Source organism: Dendrobates tinctorius, unplaced genomic scaffold (assembly GCF_039654945.1).
Source record: "Dendrobates tinctorius isolate UK_male_01 unplaced genomic scaffold, ASM3965494v1 ptg000162l, whole genome shotgun sequence".
NCBI lineage: Eukaryota > Metazoa > Chordata > Amphibia > Anura > Dendrobatidae > Dendrobates > Dendrobates tinctorius.
The window spans coordinates 66,513,706-66,531,532 of record NW_027361829.1 but is presented as its reverse complement, the minus strand read 5'-3'; the positions used below and the strand labels follow the sequence as shown (position 1 = coordinate 66,531,532).

General features: G+C 50.2%; 1 protein-coding gene across 1 annotated transcript in view; it reads right to left on the bottom strand.

The window, feature by feature from the left end:
- The window catches only part of LOC141052555 (microtubule-associated serine/threonine-protein kinase 3-like), a 110,276-nt gene extending 92,652 nt beyond the window's left edge, over nt 1-17,624 (bottom strand). The window contains exon 1 of the mRNA XM_073549809.1: nt 16,848-17,624. The gene's annotated coding sequence lies outside the window, so the exon portion shown is untranslated. The remainder of the gene's footprint in view (nt 1-16,847) is intronic.
- Nucleotides 17,625-17,827: the final 203 nt, after the last annotated feature.

The window sequence follows — 17,827 nt, the reverse complement described above, 5'->3', positions numbered from 1 at the left end:
TCTCTCTGTCTGCCCATTGGTTTGAGGGTGAAAAGCAGAGGAGAAGGACAACTGAATTCCCAGCTGGGAACAGAAAGTCCTCCAAAATCTAGACACAAACTGAACTCCTCTGTCAGACACAATGTTCTCAGGAATCCCGTGCAAGCGAACCACCTGTTGCAAAAACAGGGGCACCAACTCAGAGGAAGACGGCAACTTAGGGAGTGGTACAAGATGAACCATCTTAGAGAACCTATCACAAATCACCCAAATAACAGTCATTCTTTGAGAGACCGGCATATCAGAGATGAAATCCATTGAAATATGGGTCCATGGCCTCCTGGGGACCGGCAAAGGCATCAACAACCCACTAGAGTGAGAACAAGATTTAGACCGGGAGCAAGTCCCACAGGACTGCACAAAATTCCTGACATCATGAGACAAGGTGGGCCACCAAAAAGAGCGACTCACCAGATCTCTAGTACCAAAAATACCTGGATGACCAGCCAATGCAGAGCAATGAACTTCAGACATCACTCTCTTCTTCCACTGGTCAGAAACATACAACTTTCCACTGGGACAACGCTCAGGTTTGTCCTCCTGGAACTCTTGCAGAGCAAGTCTCAAATCAGGCGAGATGGCAGAAAGAACTACCCCCTCGCCTAAGATGGTAGCAGGCTTGGTCACCACAGGAGAATCAGCAAAGAAGCTCCTAGAGAGGGCGTCTGCCTTGACATTCTTAGTTCCAGGAAGAAAAGAGACCACAAAATCAAAACGTGTAAAAAACAAGGCCCACCTAGCCTGTCTAGGGTTCAAGCGTTTAGCCGACTCTAGGTAAATCAAATTCTTGTGGTCAGTGAGGACCACAACTTAATGTTTAGCTCCCTCCAACCAATGTCTCCACTCCTCAAATGCCCATTTCATGGCCAACAGTTCCCGATTCCCCACATCATAGTTACGTTCAGATGGAGAGAACTTTCGGGAAAAGAAAGCACAGGGATTCATTTTAGATGTTACAGGATCCTTTTGGGACAAAGCAGCTCCTGCACCAATCTCAGAAGCATCCACCTCTACCTGGAACGGGAGTGAGACATCAGGTTGCCGCAAAACCGGGGCGGAGGTAAATCTTCGCTTCAGCTCCTGAAAGGAAGCAACAGCCTCCGGAGACCAATTCAACACATCAGCACCCTTCTTAGTCAGATCAGTCAATGGCTTGGCAATACTAGAAAATTTTGCTATAAATTTCCAATAAAAATTAGCAAAACCCAAAAACTTCTGGAGGGCCTTCAAAGAAGTGGGCTGAACCCAATCAAAAATGGCCTGTACCTTGGCCGGGTCCATTTCAATAGTTGACAGAGACAAAATAAATCCCAAAAATGAAATCCTCTGTACTCCAAAAAGGCATTTCGATCCTTTGACATACAGGGAATTCTCCCTCAAGATCTTGAACACAGTCCAAATATGTTCCACATGAGAATCCCAATCCTTGGAGAAGATCAAAATATCATCCAGATAGATAATCAAAAATTTATCGACAAAGTCTCGGAAAATATCGTTCATGAAGCACTGGAAGACAGAAGGGGCATTAGTGAGCCCAAAAGGCATCACCAGGTACTCAAAATGTCCCTCCGGAGTATTAAACGCCGTCTTCCATTCATCCCCATGCTTAATGCGGATAAGATTATATGCCCCCCTGAGGTCAAGCTAGGTAAACCAGCAAACACCTCTAACTCTAGAGAATAGATCCGAAATCAGGGGTAACGGATACTGATATTTAACAGTAATTTTGTTGAGGGCACGATAATCAATACAAGGCCTTAAAGAACCATCCTTTTTGGCCACAAAAAAAAACCGGCACCCAAGGGTGAAGAGGATGGTCTAATATGACCCTTCTCCAACGCCTCCTTAATATAGGATCACATAGCCTCGTGCTCGGGTACAGATAAATTGAAGAGCCGACCCTTGGGAAATTTACACCCCGGGCTCAGTTCAATAGCACAGTCATAACTCCTATGAGGAGGCAAAGATGCAGACTCATTCTCGCTAAATACATCATAAAAGTCCGCCAAATAGTCAGGAACATCATGCGACTGAGGAGAGGTGGAAAAAACCGGAGCCTCACTAAAGGCACACCGACAACCCCAACTCACCACAGACACAGATTTCCAATCCAAAACTGGATTATGAATTTGCAACCAGGGAAACCCCAGAACAACAGCATCATGCAGACCATGCAACACCAAAAATCTGCAATTTTCTTGATGGTCTGGGACGACCCGCATGACCACCTGGGTCCAGAACTGAGGATTATTTTTCGCCAAAGGAGTAGCATCAATCCCCCTCAAAGGGATAGGCGTCTGCAGAGGTGTCATCGGAAATCCACAACGTTTAGCAAAATCCAAGTCCATTAGGTTTAGCGCTGCTCCTGAATCCACAAAAGCCTTGGCGGAAAATGTGGACAGGGAGCAGATCAGAGTAATTGCCAGAAGAAACTTAGGTTGAACACCACCAACAGAAAACGTGTGTGCAAAGCGTTTCTCTCGTTTAGGACAAACAGAAATAATATGCGAGGCATCTCCACAGAAAAAACACAGCTTATTACGCTTTCTGAGCTCCTGACGTTGCTCCCTGGACAAAACTCTATCACATTGCATAGGTTCAGACGTCTGTTCAACCGGTGGCAACACCTCTCGTGCAATCCTGCGTTCACGTAAACGCCGATCAACCTGAATGGCTAATGACATAGAATCGTCCAGACCAGAGGGAACAGGAAATCCCACCATAGTATCTTTTACGGCTTCTGACAAACCCTTCCGAAAGAGAGCAGCGAAGGCATTATCATTCCAGGTAGTAAGGACCGCCCACTTTCGGAACTTTTGACAGTACAACTCTGCAGAATCTCGACCCTGGTTCAATGCCAACAGGGTCTTTTCAACCTGATCAATAGCATTAGGTTCGTCTTACAACAACCCCAAGGCTTGAAAGAATGCGTTCACATTAGTCAGAATAGGATCATCTGGTTTCAAAGAAAACGCCCAATCCTGGGGATCGCCACGCAGCAAAGAGATGACAATTTTAACCTGCTGCGCGGAGCTCCCTGACGAGTTAGGCTTCAAGGCAAAAAATAATTTACAATTATTTTTGAAACTCAAAAATTTAGATCGATCCCCAAAAAATACATCAGGTGTAGGGATCTTTGGTTCAACAGCATGCGAACGAGCAAGGTAGGCGGAAATTCCCCGCAGTTCCGCAGCGAGCTGCTCCACACGATCAGACAATTGCTTTATCTCCATTGAGAGAAAAAAAAAAAATTCCCCCTACGGCCTCAGAGATATAGAGGAAAGAATATACACACTCTTTTTTTTTTTTTAAAACACAATTCTTTCCTGCTATTGAGTACCCTAGGATCTGCGGTATGGCGGGTGATTATTTTATGAATGAGTCACCGTAGGAGGCAAAAACAGAAATGCAAGCTAAGTCCAGAAAACCAGAGAAGTTGGTAGCTATCGGATTGCAGACCCCTAAACCTATCAACACAACTAGCAGTAGCCGTGGGGGGTTCCTACGATGCCCTAGACCCCTTGATCACAGCCAGAGGACTATATAGCCTAAAGACAGAAAGGGAAATCTAAACTGCCCCAGAGCAGACCCCAAAGCAAAAGGCAGCCCCCAACATATAATGACGGTGAAGCAAGAAGAAAGAACACTAACACAGACAGAAAGATAGACTGAGCAAAGACGGGGCCCAAGCTAACTAGATAGGAAAGGACAGGAAGGCTGCTGTCTGCAATCCGTGAAAAACCCTATGAAAATAAGAGCCAACAAACTGACAGTGAAAAAGGCCCTGAAGACGCTAGGCTTCAAAAAGACTATGTCAGTACTCAGGAATATTCTGAAGACAGAGCAACAGGCAAAAGGAGATTCAGCTCACCCCAGCAGGGAAAGGCAGAATCCAGAAAAGCAAGGCAAACAAAACACAAATGCTAAAAGGCAAAGCAGAAAACTTAGCTTTAGAGGAGCAGGAATCAGACTGGTCTCTTAGAAGTCCACAGAGAAATCACCTGCAGGGCAGAAGGGTGTCGGCAGCCTTATATCCAGTCCGTGACTCCACTCAGCCAGTCATCATCATTAGGCTCAGGTGCCTGATAATCAGGCTCATTACCTTCCTTTACCAGAATAGGGAGTTCACCAGACCTCAGTGACGAAGGGGAAAATGAACTCACAACACCCGTGCCAAAGACACTGCTGAGAACCAGCTGACGGTGCTGGAACCCGGATGGGTAGCAGAAGCTGCAAGAGTCAATGGAACTAGCGAGAACCAGCTGACGGTGCTGGAACCCAGAGTGGCAGCTGAAGGAACAAGAGCCAATGGCACAACCGTGGACCAGCTGACAGTGCTGGAATACGATTAATAAGCAGGAGGTACCTGTGCTACAAAGCACTACCAAGGACCAGCTGACGGTGCTGGAACTCGGATACCGAGAAGGAGGCACCTAGTCCAAAGGCACTGACGAGAACCAGCTGACGGTGCTGGAACCCAGAGTGGCAGCTGAAGGGACAAGAGCCAATGGCACAACCGTGGACCAGCTGAAGGTGCTGGAACATGGTTAATAAGCAGGAGGTACCTGTGCTACAAAGCATTACCAAGGACCAGCTGACGGTGCTGGAACTCGGCTACCGAGAAGGAGGCACCTAGGCCAAAGGCACTGCCGAGAACCAGCTGACGGTGCTGGAACCCGGATGGGTAGCACAAGGTACCCATAATAAACAAAGTTGCAAGGCCGCGAGCAGGACGCAGTTACCGAAACCCACAGTCCAACAGGGGGTGCTTGTCCTATTGGCACTATGGAACCAGCCTTTATTACCAGAATCCGCAGCCCACATAGGAAGCACCGAAACTGCAGGCACCATAGACTCGGCTAACCCGACCGCAACACGACAGGACAACGTATTGGTGGCAAAGTGACGTTGACACTACCCGGAAACAGCAGGCGTGCTGGAACCAGGCTGGGCAGGAGGGAGTACCCGTGCCAAAGACACCATCTGAGCAGCAACTGGCGATGTTGGAGCCCAGGGTCAATCATGCAGGAGGCTGAGGCCTACTTGGAGCGAGTAGTAAATAAGATGTAGTGTGATTTTGGAGGCAGCAGGAGACTTTGTCGTCCACACAGCAGGGGAGCAGCTGGCGTTACTGAACCCCACAAACACTGGAGCATGTGTTTTTGTCTGTGCAGACGACACTTCCGAGCAACAACTAGCTGTGTTGAAGCCCAGGATCAAACATGGAGCAGGCTGAGGCCTACTTGAAGCAAGTTTTATACCGGTTGTAAACTACTACTGATTGTAACCGTGCTCCACTTAAGCCTCTGGCTCTTCTGTCTCTAGTATTTCCCCTGGCCTCCAACCCCGCCAGTTACTGCTCTGAAGTGGCATCTGCACAATCCACACTTGTTCCTGGGTTACAGGGGCTCAGTCACGTCAGTTGATCCCCTGATGTGTGTCCGTCAAGGTCTCCTGCTCTGTCCACATTCCCACTACTAGTAATGGGAATGTGGACAGAGCAGGAGACATTGCCGGACACACATCAGGGGATCAATTGACGTGACTGAGCCCCAGTAACACAGGAACAAGTGTGGATTGTGCAGACGCCACTTCAGAGCAGCAACTGGCGGGGTTGGAGGCCAGGGGAAATACTAGAGACAGTGCAGCCAGAAGCCTAAGTGGAGCACGGTTAAAAATCAGTAGTAGTGTGACTGTGTAGGCAGCAGGAGACTTTGCCATCCACACAGCAGGGGAGCAGCTGGCATTACTGAACCCCACTGACACAGGAGCTATTGTGTTTATCTCTGTGAAGACGGCACTTCTGAACACCAACTGGCGTTGTTGGAGCCCGGGATCAAGCATGGAGCAGGCTGAGGCCTTATGTTTTTTGCATGTGGAGGCAGCAGGAGACATTGCAGTCCACACAGCAGGGGAACAACTGACGTTACTGAACCCCACTAACATAGGAGCTAGTGTGTTTTACTCTGTGAAGACGGCACTTCTGAGCACCAACTGGCGTTGTTGGAGCCCAGGATCAAGCATGGAGCAGGCTGAGGCCTGATGTTTTTTGCATGTGGAGGCAGCAGGAGACATTGCCGTCCACACAGCAGGGGAACAGCTGACGTTACTGAACCCCACTAACACAGGAGCTAGTGTGTTTTACTCTGTGAAGACGGCACTTCTGAACACCAACTGGCGTTGTTGGAGCCCAGGATCAAGCATGGAGCAGGCAGAGGCCTGATGTTTTTTGCATGTGGAGGCAGCAGGAGACATTGCCGTCCACATAGCAGGGGAACAGCAGACGTTACTGAACCCCACTAACACAGGAGCTAGTGTTTTTCTCTGTGCGGACAGCACTTCCAAGTGACAACTGGCTGTGTTGAAGCCCAGGATCAATCATGCAGCAGGCGGAGGCCAACTTGCAGCAAGTTTTATGTAGTTTGTAGACTACTACTGATTGTAAACGTGCTCCACTATGGCCTCTGGCTCCACTGTCTCTAGTATTTCCCCTTGCCTCCATTCCCGCCAGTAACTGCTCTGAAGTGGCGCCTGCACAATCCACACTTGTTCCTGTGTTACTGGGGCTCAGTCACGTCAGTTGATCCCCTGATGTGTGTCCGGCAATGTCTCCTGCTCTGTCCACATTCCCACTACTAGTGCCAGACATGGGATGTGAGTGAGGTTGCCTAGGTCCAGAGCTGCCACCAGATTTCGGCCATTGTCACACACTACCAAGCCCGGCTGGAGATTTGCTGGCACAAACCACACGTCCTGCTTGATGGCATTCCAGAGCTCCTGCGCTGTGTGGCTTCGATTCCCCAAAGAAATTAACTTGAGTATGGCCTGTTGACGTTTGGCCACGGCTGTGCTCATATCGGTCGTAACAGGTTCCTGAGGCGCTGTTTCTGAGGAACTTGAGTAGGAGGAGGAGTCAATGTGTAGAGACTGGATTCCTGCAATCCATGGAGTTGGCAGAACATGTACAGCGCTACTCTCCAGATCTGTACCCAGCTCCACAACATTGACCCAATGGGCAATGAGGGAAAGGTATCGTCCCTGTCCATGGTTACTGGTCCACACATCGGTGGTCAGGTGGACCTTGCTACTGACGGCGTTTAGTAGCGCATGTTTTATTTTTCCCTCCACATGTTTTTGCAGGGCAGGGACAGCTTGTCTGCTGAAATAAAGGCAGCTCGGCACGGTGTATTGTGGGACTGCTAATGCCATGAAGTTCCGGAAGGTGTCAGTCTCCACCAGCCTGAATGAGAGCATTTCAAGTGCCAGTAGTTTGGCAATGCCAGCATTCAGAGCCTGTGCTCAGGGATGGTTTGCCGAGTATGGCCGCTTTTTATCCCATGCCTGTGCTACCGATGGCTGTAGAGTGGCCTGGGAGTGTGAGGATGACTGGGAACGTGGTGCTGTGGGTGGAATGTCACTGGGTCTCCAGACAACAGTGCCAGAGGTTCTTCCTTGGCGATCCTGTGAGGAAGCCAAACCAGCTGTGTGTGAGCTGGAGGAAGAGGCCCCAACACGAGCTGAAGAGGTGGTAGGTGGTGCTGTACGTTGGTCTACATCTTCAGTGTGTCTGTGTAACTCCACCTCATGCTTGGTCCGCACATGTTTCCACATATTTGTGGTATTGAGGTTGCTGACATTTTTCCCTCTTTTGACTTTCTGATGACACAGCTTGCATTTGACAAAGCAAATGTCATCTGCAACTGTGTCAAAAAAGGACCACACACTGCAAGTCTTGGGAGCGCCCGTTTTGGCTATTGGAAGAGGAATGCTCCTAACGGGTGCCGAAGTGGAGGCTACAGGCCACCAAGTCTGCCCCCTCCCTCTCCCTACTGTTTTGGCCGTTCGGGGAATCTCTTCCTCAGAGCTGCTCCCACCACCTTCCTGTTCATCACGCCATGATGGGTCAAGGACCTCATCATCTACACTCCCCTCTTCAAACACCTGCTTCTCCTGGGTTGTCTCACCAGCACCGTACGCACCAGAAAGTGGCACCTGAGTCTCGTCATCATCTGATGCGTACTGAGTTGTGCTGACTAGAGTTGAGCGACTTTTGGTTTTTTATGGTCGAGTTTCGTTTCGTGAAACCCGACTTTTCCAAAAGTCGGGTCGAGCAAGATCGGCCGATTATAGGGAAAAGTCGGGGTCGTCCCGAAACACGAAACCCAATGTAAGTCAATGGGGAATAAAAGTCGGCAGTGAGAGGAGGACAGGAAACACACCTACAGTGCCCATTTGAATGCCAAAAGCATCAATTCTTCTTACTTAAGCTTGTCAACCTTAATTAACTTCATAATACAAGTTACGCACTGAAAAATGGGGGTTATTTGGCTAAAGTTATGGGAGGGTAGGGCTGGCTCCAGGTTTTCATGTGCCCTGGGCGAAAGAGCGCCCCTTTAACACATACCACAACTCATCATGCTCCGATACGGCAGAGAAATAGCGGTATAGTACAATGAAAAATACTTCACTTTTTACATCTCATGACGAGGCCCATCTATTTCTCCATACAGAATCATTGGTCCCATATAATGTTTGAAACAGTATATGATGCGCTCCACATAATGCTACAGTATATGTTGGTCCCCATGGATGAAGCTCCACTGTCTTATGGGCCCAAATAATGCTCCAAAGATAATGGGCCCCATTTCTAATGCTCTAGTGTATAATGGGCCCTGTAAATGCTGCTCCAGTGTCTGATGTCCACCTTTGGAATGTTCCAGTGTATGGTGGGCCCCATCTATCATTCTCCAGAGTATAGTGCTCCCCAAAAATTGCTGTCCCAACATTGAAAACAATCAAATAAGTCTCCTCGCTAGGGAATCCCTGTACTAGTCTGGACTCCTCGTCGTCCCCATCTTCCATCTCACTGCACAGTATTTCAACCTTGCAAGTGCTGTGATCCTGAGCAAGCAGGGGAGGCCCACTCGTTGGCGACGGCACTAGCACAGGGCCCCTGATAGTACGGTGGTGTGTCTGATGGCGGGTGGGCCGAACCTGCACTTTCATCTGCAGCTTCCTCTTTGTCACCGTGTAAGATGGAACTGTATATGGGAAGGGTAACCTGAGTTTCATCAGGGTCAGATTCAGGCCGGGTAGCGTGCGAGGGGAATGTAGTGGTCTGGGTCAATGTACCAGCAGATTCATCGAGCAGTGGCTGGGCATCAGTGCACTTGTGTCGCCCCCAGGAGTACGGTCGCCACAGTGGCATTACCTTCCTCCTAGGGAGTGTGATGTCATGCTTGGGAGCAACGAAGGATCTCTCTAGCAGGTTAACTGATTGGGCGGCGTTATTCCCACGAGTCATGACCCTCCAAACAGCATTCATGAAGGCAAAGTGTTTGTTTTACGTGGGCAGTATGGTTGCAAAGCTGAACCTTAAAGGAATGTCCAGAAGGGCACCACCAGGAGTGGAGCCTACGGCATAATTTGACTCAACACGGTGTGAGAATCATGTGGGAATAGTGGATGAGGGCAGGTATATCTCACCCAGATTCCTTTCCTATGTGGCCTAGTCTGGTCAGTATCGCACCTGCTTGCTAATGAATAATGGGAGGTGGATATAAAAGGATGCCAGGTGGTTGTGGGAGTGTCTCAGCCTGGGAACACAGAGAGCCTGTCTGTGTGAGAGACACACGTGAGTGAGAGCAGTGCCCACTGCAACTGTGGTTTGGCTGGATGGGAGAAGCCCGCCAGTTGGTAGTTAGGTTGTACTTTGTTTAGTTAGTGCCGGACAGGCAAGGATTTGTTTTATGTTTTATTTTTTTATGCATTGCTTTCACCATTAATAAACCTGACCCAGTGTCAGTTATACCCGAATCCCAGCTCTGCGCCTGAGTTTCATGCTGAACGCACGTGACCTTTGACCCCAGCAAAGGCGATCCCGGAGTGTTTTATCACATTGTGGTGGAGAATGCGGGCATCACGTTGCAAGCATGAGCATGGAGGACGTGGTGAAAGCGCTGGTACAGTCCACCGCCGTCCAGCAAGAAGCTAATCGGGTGATGATGGCCCAGCTGAAGGAGTTGGTGGACATGACAGCTACCGATCGTTCGCTTCTCCAGCAGGTGGCACAGCGCCTGGCAAGCCTACATGAGGTTAACCTGGAAGCCGAGTCGAGAGTGATTCACGTGAGTCGGTACTGGCAGAATATGACGACCGAAGATGACGTCGAGGCATACCTGACCACGTTTGAACGGACGGCGGTACGAGAAAAATGGCCGAAGGCACAATGGGCCGGCCTGATTGCCCCGTTTCTTTCCGGTGAGGCCCAAAAGGCTTATTATGACTTAGAGCCTGAAGCTGCGCAGGACTTTGACAAACTGAAAGCCGAGATCTTGGCCCGGCTGGGAGTGACGACCGCTGTCCGTGCACAGAGAGTGCATCAATGGACTTATCAGCCGGATAAACCACCGCGGTCACAGATGTTCGACCTGATCCACGTGACGAAGAAGTGGCTACAACCCGAGGTGCTGACAGCGCCAGAGATAATCCAGAGAGTCATCATGGACAAGTACCTGAGAGCTCTACCGCCAGCCCTGAGGAAGTGGGTAAGCCATGGAAATCCTACGACGGCAGATCAACTGGTGGATCTGGTTGAACGTTACTCCGTGGCGGAAGGACTCCGAGACGACGTTACCCCACCTCGTTCTTCATCATCTCCACGTGGAACCGGTAAGACTGTTCCAGGGAGTAGGGGAGATGGAAAAATCCCTAAGACAGTGGGGGAGGAAAATGGGACTGCCCGCACTGCGAGGCCGAGAGTAGCGAACTATGGTCTAAGCAAGGGGCCCGTTAGGTGTTTCCGCTGCCAAGAGATGGGACATATTGCTGCGAACTGTCCGGTCACTACTGAACCCATGCAATGCGACGTCACAGACTCTAAAAACCGCGTGTCTATGGTTGCACGGGTAGTGAGTGTGAATGCCGGTCAAAAGGATGCGGAAAAACACTTGTGTGATTTAACTGTTGATGGCAAAAATGTGGTGGCATTGTTAGACTCGGGAAGTGTGGTGACTCTGGTGAAGGCCAGTCTGGTGTCAGCCCCGACTGGACCATCAGACAAATTTTCTGTAACGTGTGTGCATGGAGACACCTGTTCGTACCTCACCACGGTCATATGCATTACTACTTCCTATGGGTCTGTGCAACATAAAGTGGGACTCGTCCCGGCGTTATTGCATGATGTTATCCTGGGCCAGGATTTTCCCCACTTCTGGCAATTGTGGGAGAATCAGTTGATGCCCTTGGGTAATCGTGTACATGATTCTTCTCCCAGGGCGCGTGGGGGTCCCGAACCCCTGGAGGAGGTCTCCCTGGAAGACTCGGGGGAAGAGTCTGCGGGAAATGACCTGCAGTTCCCGTTTTCAGTCATGGCGGGTGATACGGAGGAGACCGGGGAAGAGGAGGAGGCCGACAGCCGTCCACCTCCCCGTTTGCCGGATTTAGAAGTTCAGAAAGATGACTTCCAAAGCGAGCAAATAAAGGATCCTACCCTTTCTCAGGCTAGGACAAATGTAAAAGTGATAAACGGGGTACCCGTAGAACCTGGCTCTAGGCTGGCATATCCTTACATGGTTCTGGAGAATGATTTACTCTATCAGATAGAGAAAAAGGGGGAAGGTACGGTGCAACTATTAGTCGTGCCAAAACCCTACCGGCGGCAGGTGCTGGACCTGGCCCACGGACATGTGATGGGAGGTCACCTGGGAGTCCAGAAAACCACCGAAAGGATATTACACTGTTTTGTTTGGCCAGGCATGCATCACGATATTCGTGTATATTGTGAGTCTTGTCCTGACTGCCAAGCCTCTGCACCTAAGCCCCGGTTCTGTAGCCCTTTGGTACCCCTACCTATTATTGAGGTCCCGTTTGAGAGGATTGGGATGGATTTAGTTGGACCCCTTCCACGGTCTGCACGTGGACACCAACATATCCTGGTCATCTTGAATTATGCCACTCGTTACCCGGAGGCCATCCCTTTGCGTAACATGGCCACCAAGACGATTGCCAAGGAACTGGTGCATGTGTTTAGTCGGGTCGGTATACCAAAACAGATACTCACCGACCAGGGGACCCCCTTTATGTCCAGGGTAATGAAGGAGCTCTGCCGATTGTTACAAATCGAACCGTTACGCACATCCGTGTATCATCCTCAAACAGACGGGTTGGTCGAACGGTTCAATAAAACTCTGAAGCAGATGCCGTTAAAGGTGATAGACAAGGATGGGAAGAACTGGGACTATTTACTTCCGTATTTGCTTTTTGCCATCAGGGAAGTACCCCAGTCTTCCACGGGATTCTCGCCTTTCGAGTTATTGTACGCCCGACGTCCTCGCGGACTGTTAGACGTTGCAAAAGAAACCTGGGAGGGTCAGGTCACTCCGTTTAAAACGGTGATAGATCACGTCACACAAATGCAGGACCGTATTGCGGCTGTTATGCCTATAGTCAAAGAACACATGATGCAGGCTCAAGGAGCCCAAAAAAGAATCTATGATAGGGGCGCCAAGATCCGTACGTTTGCACCCGGAGATAGGGTGTTGATCCTGGTCCCCACGGTGGACAGTAAGTTCCTGGCAAAGTGGCAGGGCCCCTTTGAGATTAAGGAAAGAGTTGGTGAAGTAAACTACAAAGTATACCAGGCAGGTAAGCGGAAACCTGAACAGATTTATCATGTAAATCTGATAAAACCCTGGAAAGATCGGTCTGCCTTGTCAGCGGAGCTGGCCCGTCCCGTCTGCTCGCATACCGTACCGGAGGTACGGGTTGCAGAGACTCTCTCGGAGCGGCAAAAGACTGAGGTCAGGCAGTTTCTACTTCACAACCAAAAGTTTTTCTCAGAAAAACCCGGGCAGACTACGCTAATGAAACATGACATCGTAACAGAACCTGGTGTCACAGTTCACGTAAAGCCCTACCGAATCCCGGAAGCGCGCCGTGAAGCCGTTTCCCGAGAAGTGAAGGCAATGTTAGAGTTAGGTGTCATTGAGGAATCGCACAGTGCTTGGTCCAGCCCGATTGTGCTAATTCCTAAACCGGACGGCACCATCCGGTTCTGCAATGACTTCAGGAAACTGAATGCGGTCTCAAAATTTGATGCCTACCCTATGCCCCGGGTCGACGAGTTAATAGATCGGTTAGGAAAAGCCCGGTATATTACGACCCTAGACCTAACAAAGGGGTATTGGCAGATCCCTCTGGTGGAGGCTGCCAGAGAAAAGACGGCATTTGCTACCCCAGAAGGTCTATTTCAGTATGTGTATATGCCGTTTGGACTGCACGGAGCACCGGCGACCTTCCAGAGACTGATGGATCGAGTCCTGAGGCCACATAGGCAGTACGCTTCGGCCTATTTGGACGACATTGTCATTTACAGCTTGGACTGGGAGACTCATCTCCAGAAAGTACAAGCTGTGATTGACGACCTGTGGGAGGCAGGTCTAACCGCGAACCCCAAGAAATGTCACATCGGGCTAGAAGAAGCCCGGTATTTGGGGTATGTAATTGGGAGGGGTGTTGTTAAACCCCAGGTTGATAAGATTCAGGCGGTTCAGGACTGGCCACAACCTGTCAACAAGAAGCAGGTGCAAGACTTCCTGGGGATCGCCGGCTATTATCGCCGGTTCATACCCAATTTTGCAGCCATCGCTACCCCCCTGACAGATCTTACAAAAGGGAAAGACTCCGTCATGATTAAATGGAGTTTAGCGGCTGAAGAAGCCTTCCATAGCCTAAAATGGGCACTTTGCTCTCAGCCCGTACTGGTGACTCCGGACTTCCGCAGCGCGTTTGTGGTACAAACGGATGCCTCTGATACCGGTATCGGGGCAGTACTCTCACAAGTGAGGGACGGAGTGGAACACCCAGTCCTCTATCTCAGCAGGAAGCTGAATAAACACGAGCAAAGGTATGCAGTCGTAGAAAAAGAGTGCTTCGCCATTAAGTGGGCTCTAGAGGCCCTCAAATATTACCTGGTGGGCCAAAAGTTCAGGCTGATCACGGACCATGCCCCTCTCAAGTGGATGCACTTGAACAAGGAACGGAATAGCCGGGTGACCCGGTGGTTCCTTGCCCTGCAGGCCTACACTTTTATGGTGGAGCACCGCCCAGGGGTACAGATGGGAAATGGAGATGCCCTGTCCCGAGTGCACTGTTTGGCGGGTGTCATTGCTCGACCGGAGAGGTCTGAGCAGAGGGGGGGGGATATGTGAGAATCATGTGGGAATAGTGGATGAGGGCAGGTATATCTCGCCCAGATTCCTTTCCTATGTGGCCTAGTCTGGTCAGTATCGCACCTGCTTGCTAATGAATAATGGGAGGTGGATATAAAAGGATGCCAGGTGGTTGTGGGAGTGTCTCAGCCTGGGAACACAGAGAGCCTGTCTGTGTGAGAGACACACGTGAGTGAGAGCAGTGCCCACTGCAACTGTGGTTTGGCTGGACGGGAGAAGCCCGCCAGTTGGTAGTTAGGTTGTACTTTGTTTAGTTAGTGCCGGACAGGCAAGGATTTGTTTTATGTTTTATTTTTTTATGCATTGCTTTCACCATTAATAAACCTGACCCAGTGTCAGTTATACCCGAATCCCAGCTCTGCGCCTGAGTTTCATGCTGAACGCACATGACCTTTGACCCCAGCAAAGGCGATCCCGGTTTGTTTTATCACAACGGGCAACCTCAACCATGCCAGCTACAGAACAGATGCACACATTGCAAGCTTAATTCCGTTAACGAACGAGACTCCGTCATGCCCCGCGGTCCGAGTCCGGCTTACTAGAGGGACACGTGAGGCTCTGGCACATGAGATTGGCCAATAACTGGTGTGTCATGCCCTTACATGTCCGTGGCTGCATGTGCGCTACACTGAAAAGGCCAGCGTTTGTCGCTTACAGGTGCAGATAACCCGCTGAACAACGTTAGTGATGGGGATCACTGATTACAATTATTACTCGCGAGCGATGATTTCCCAGTAAGTGCAGGTCAACCGCAGTTCCGGAATTAGGCCTAACCGTCATTCCTGAAAAAATGAAAAACTTATGTGTGCAAACCACAGGTGCTGTAGCTTGCTTAACAGCTCGCCAGCCGTTCTCACGCCCAGTATGGATTACACGTGATTGCACAAAGGTGAGAAAGGGTACCGTATCCCCGGATAACATGTATGGATAGCGTAGACATTCAAAAGATATGTCTATACATCAGGAGGCAGGCTCAGACGGTGTTAGGCCCAGTATGGCTTGCAAGTGATTGCACAAAGGTGAGAAAGGGTACCGTATCCCCGGATAACATGTATGGATAGCGTACACATTCAAAAGATATGTCTATACATCAGGAGGCAGGCTCAGACGGTGTTAGGCCCAGTATGGCTTGCAAGTGATTGCACAAAGGTGAGAAAGGGTACCGTATCCCCGGATAACATGTATGGATAGCGTACACATTCAAAAGATATGTCTATACATCAGGAGGCAGGCTCAGACGGTGTTAGGCCCAGTATGGCTTGCACGTGATTGCACAAAGGTGAGAAAGGGTACCGTATCCCCGGATAACATGTATGGATAGCGTACACATTCAAAAGATAGGTCTATACATCAGGAGGCAGGCTCAGACGGTGTTAGGCCCAGTATGGCTTGCACGTGATTGCACAAAGGTGAGAAAGGGTACCGTATCCCCGGATAACATGTATGGATAGCGTACACATTCAAAAGATATGTCTATACATCAGGAGGCAGGCTCAGACGGTGTTAGGCCCAGTATGGCTTGCACGTGATTGCACAAAGGTGAGAAAGGGTACCGTATCCCCGGATAACATGTATGGATAGCGTACACATTTAAAAGATATGTCTATACATCAGGAGGCAGGCTCTGACGGTGTCAGGCACAGTATGGATTTGACGGCCCAGACTACACAGCGGAGGAGCAGGGAGAGGTAAAGATTGCAAATGCTGGGGCCCTGCCCAAGCAAGGGGGGCCCACTCGTGGGCGTCGGTACTGGCACTGGGCCCCTCATAGTACGGCGGTGTGTCTGACGGTGGGTGTGCACCGCCACCGTCAGAGACACTTGATTGCACTATGAGGGACCCTGTGCCAGTGCCCGCGCCCAAGAGTCGGCCTACCCACCTGTCCAGGGCAACGGCACTCGCACGTTGTCGTGCGCTAGGTGGTGACCCCGGCCATGGGGGGGGGGAGGCAGCACAGTTAGGGAGTTTTAGAAAGTGGCATATGTTGATGTTGGACATTCAGCTGATGCAAAAGTCGAAATAGGTCAAGTCCCAGGAAGAGGTGGACCAAAGCAAGCCATTTTTCTGTCACCCTATGTGTCATCAGGGTAAGGTGGGACAAAATCCTTGGAAACCCATGCATGGTTCATTTTAATGAAGGTTAGATCATCCACATTTTGGGTTGAAAGACGGGTCCTTTTTTCTGTCAGGATTGATCCAGCTGCACTGAAGACTCTTTCCGATAGCACACTTGCAGCTGGGCAAGCGAGTGTTATGCGGGGCTTAGGTCAAAGGAGGCTGACAAACCCGGGCCCCTGCGGAGTCCCTCAAACTAGGGAAAACCCTGTCTGACCCTCAACCCAGGGTTTTTGCTAAAGGTGCAAATGCCTCTCCTTATCTCCTGCTCAGCCCTAAGCTGAACCCTCCACCCTCCACCCAGTGAGTTGTAAAACCACCAAAGCCCACACAGTAATGACAGACAGGGAGAACTCAAACCACACCGCGCCGCATACACACAGGACAATACTATAATGTGAACAGGGCAAAACAAAGCACAAATATAGGAAGGCGAAAAGGTAACAACGGATCATACGACACCAGATATGAATTTCTCTCTCCAACACCTCCTCTCCAGACCGGAACCACTTGGCACAAAACACAAGCTATAATCGGCGATGCCCACAGGCCAGCACGACTATTTAAAGACCGTGGGCGTGACCAAACATCCCACCTGTTTTCCAGCTAGATTAACCCCAGATAACCTGAGTAAAATCAAGCCGGCGCCACTGAGGCTATAGTGGACGGAGATGGAACTACCGCTGCCTGCCGGACGCTGTGGTGTGAACAGCGTCCGACATGACAGTACCCCGTCTTCTACGAGGGACCCCAGGGCCCTCAAGACTCATAGGACCCGGCTTGTCCGGATGGCGGCGGTGAAAGGAACTGACCAGTCGATCCGCGTGTATGTCCGAGGCTGGTACCCAAGACCTCTCCTCCGGACCATACCCCCGCCAGTGCACCAAATACTGAAGAGTACGGCGCAGTACTCGAGAGTCCACCACTCTAAATCGCCATCCACCATGACTGGAGGTGGCATCGGCGTCGTGTCCACAGAGCCTACCACCTTTTTCAATAAAGACCTGTGAAACACGTTGTGTATCTTGTATACCGCAGGAAGCTCCAACCGATAAGCGACCGGGTTAATGATGGCAGCAATCTTAAAAGGGCCAATAAATCTTGGACCCAATTTCAATGATGGAACTTTGAGTTTTATGTTTTTAGTAGCTAACCACACCCAATCACCCACACACAGGTCCGGACCTGGCACGCGTCTAGAGTCAGCCACACGTTTGTATCTTGCACTCATGCTCAGCAATCGCTGTTTCACACTCCTCCAGACCGATGATAGTTGAACTCCTAATCGGTCCTCCTCTGGGACGCCCCCAGAGACCCCCTGACGCAAGGTACAAAATTGAGGATGGTGCCCATAAACACAAAAGAATGGAGACTCTCCCGATGATTCTTGGCGGTGATTATTTAATGCGAACTCGGCCAAGGGAAGGAACGTCGACCACTCC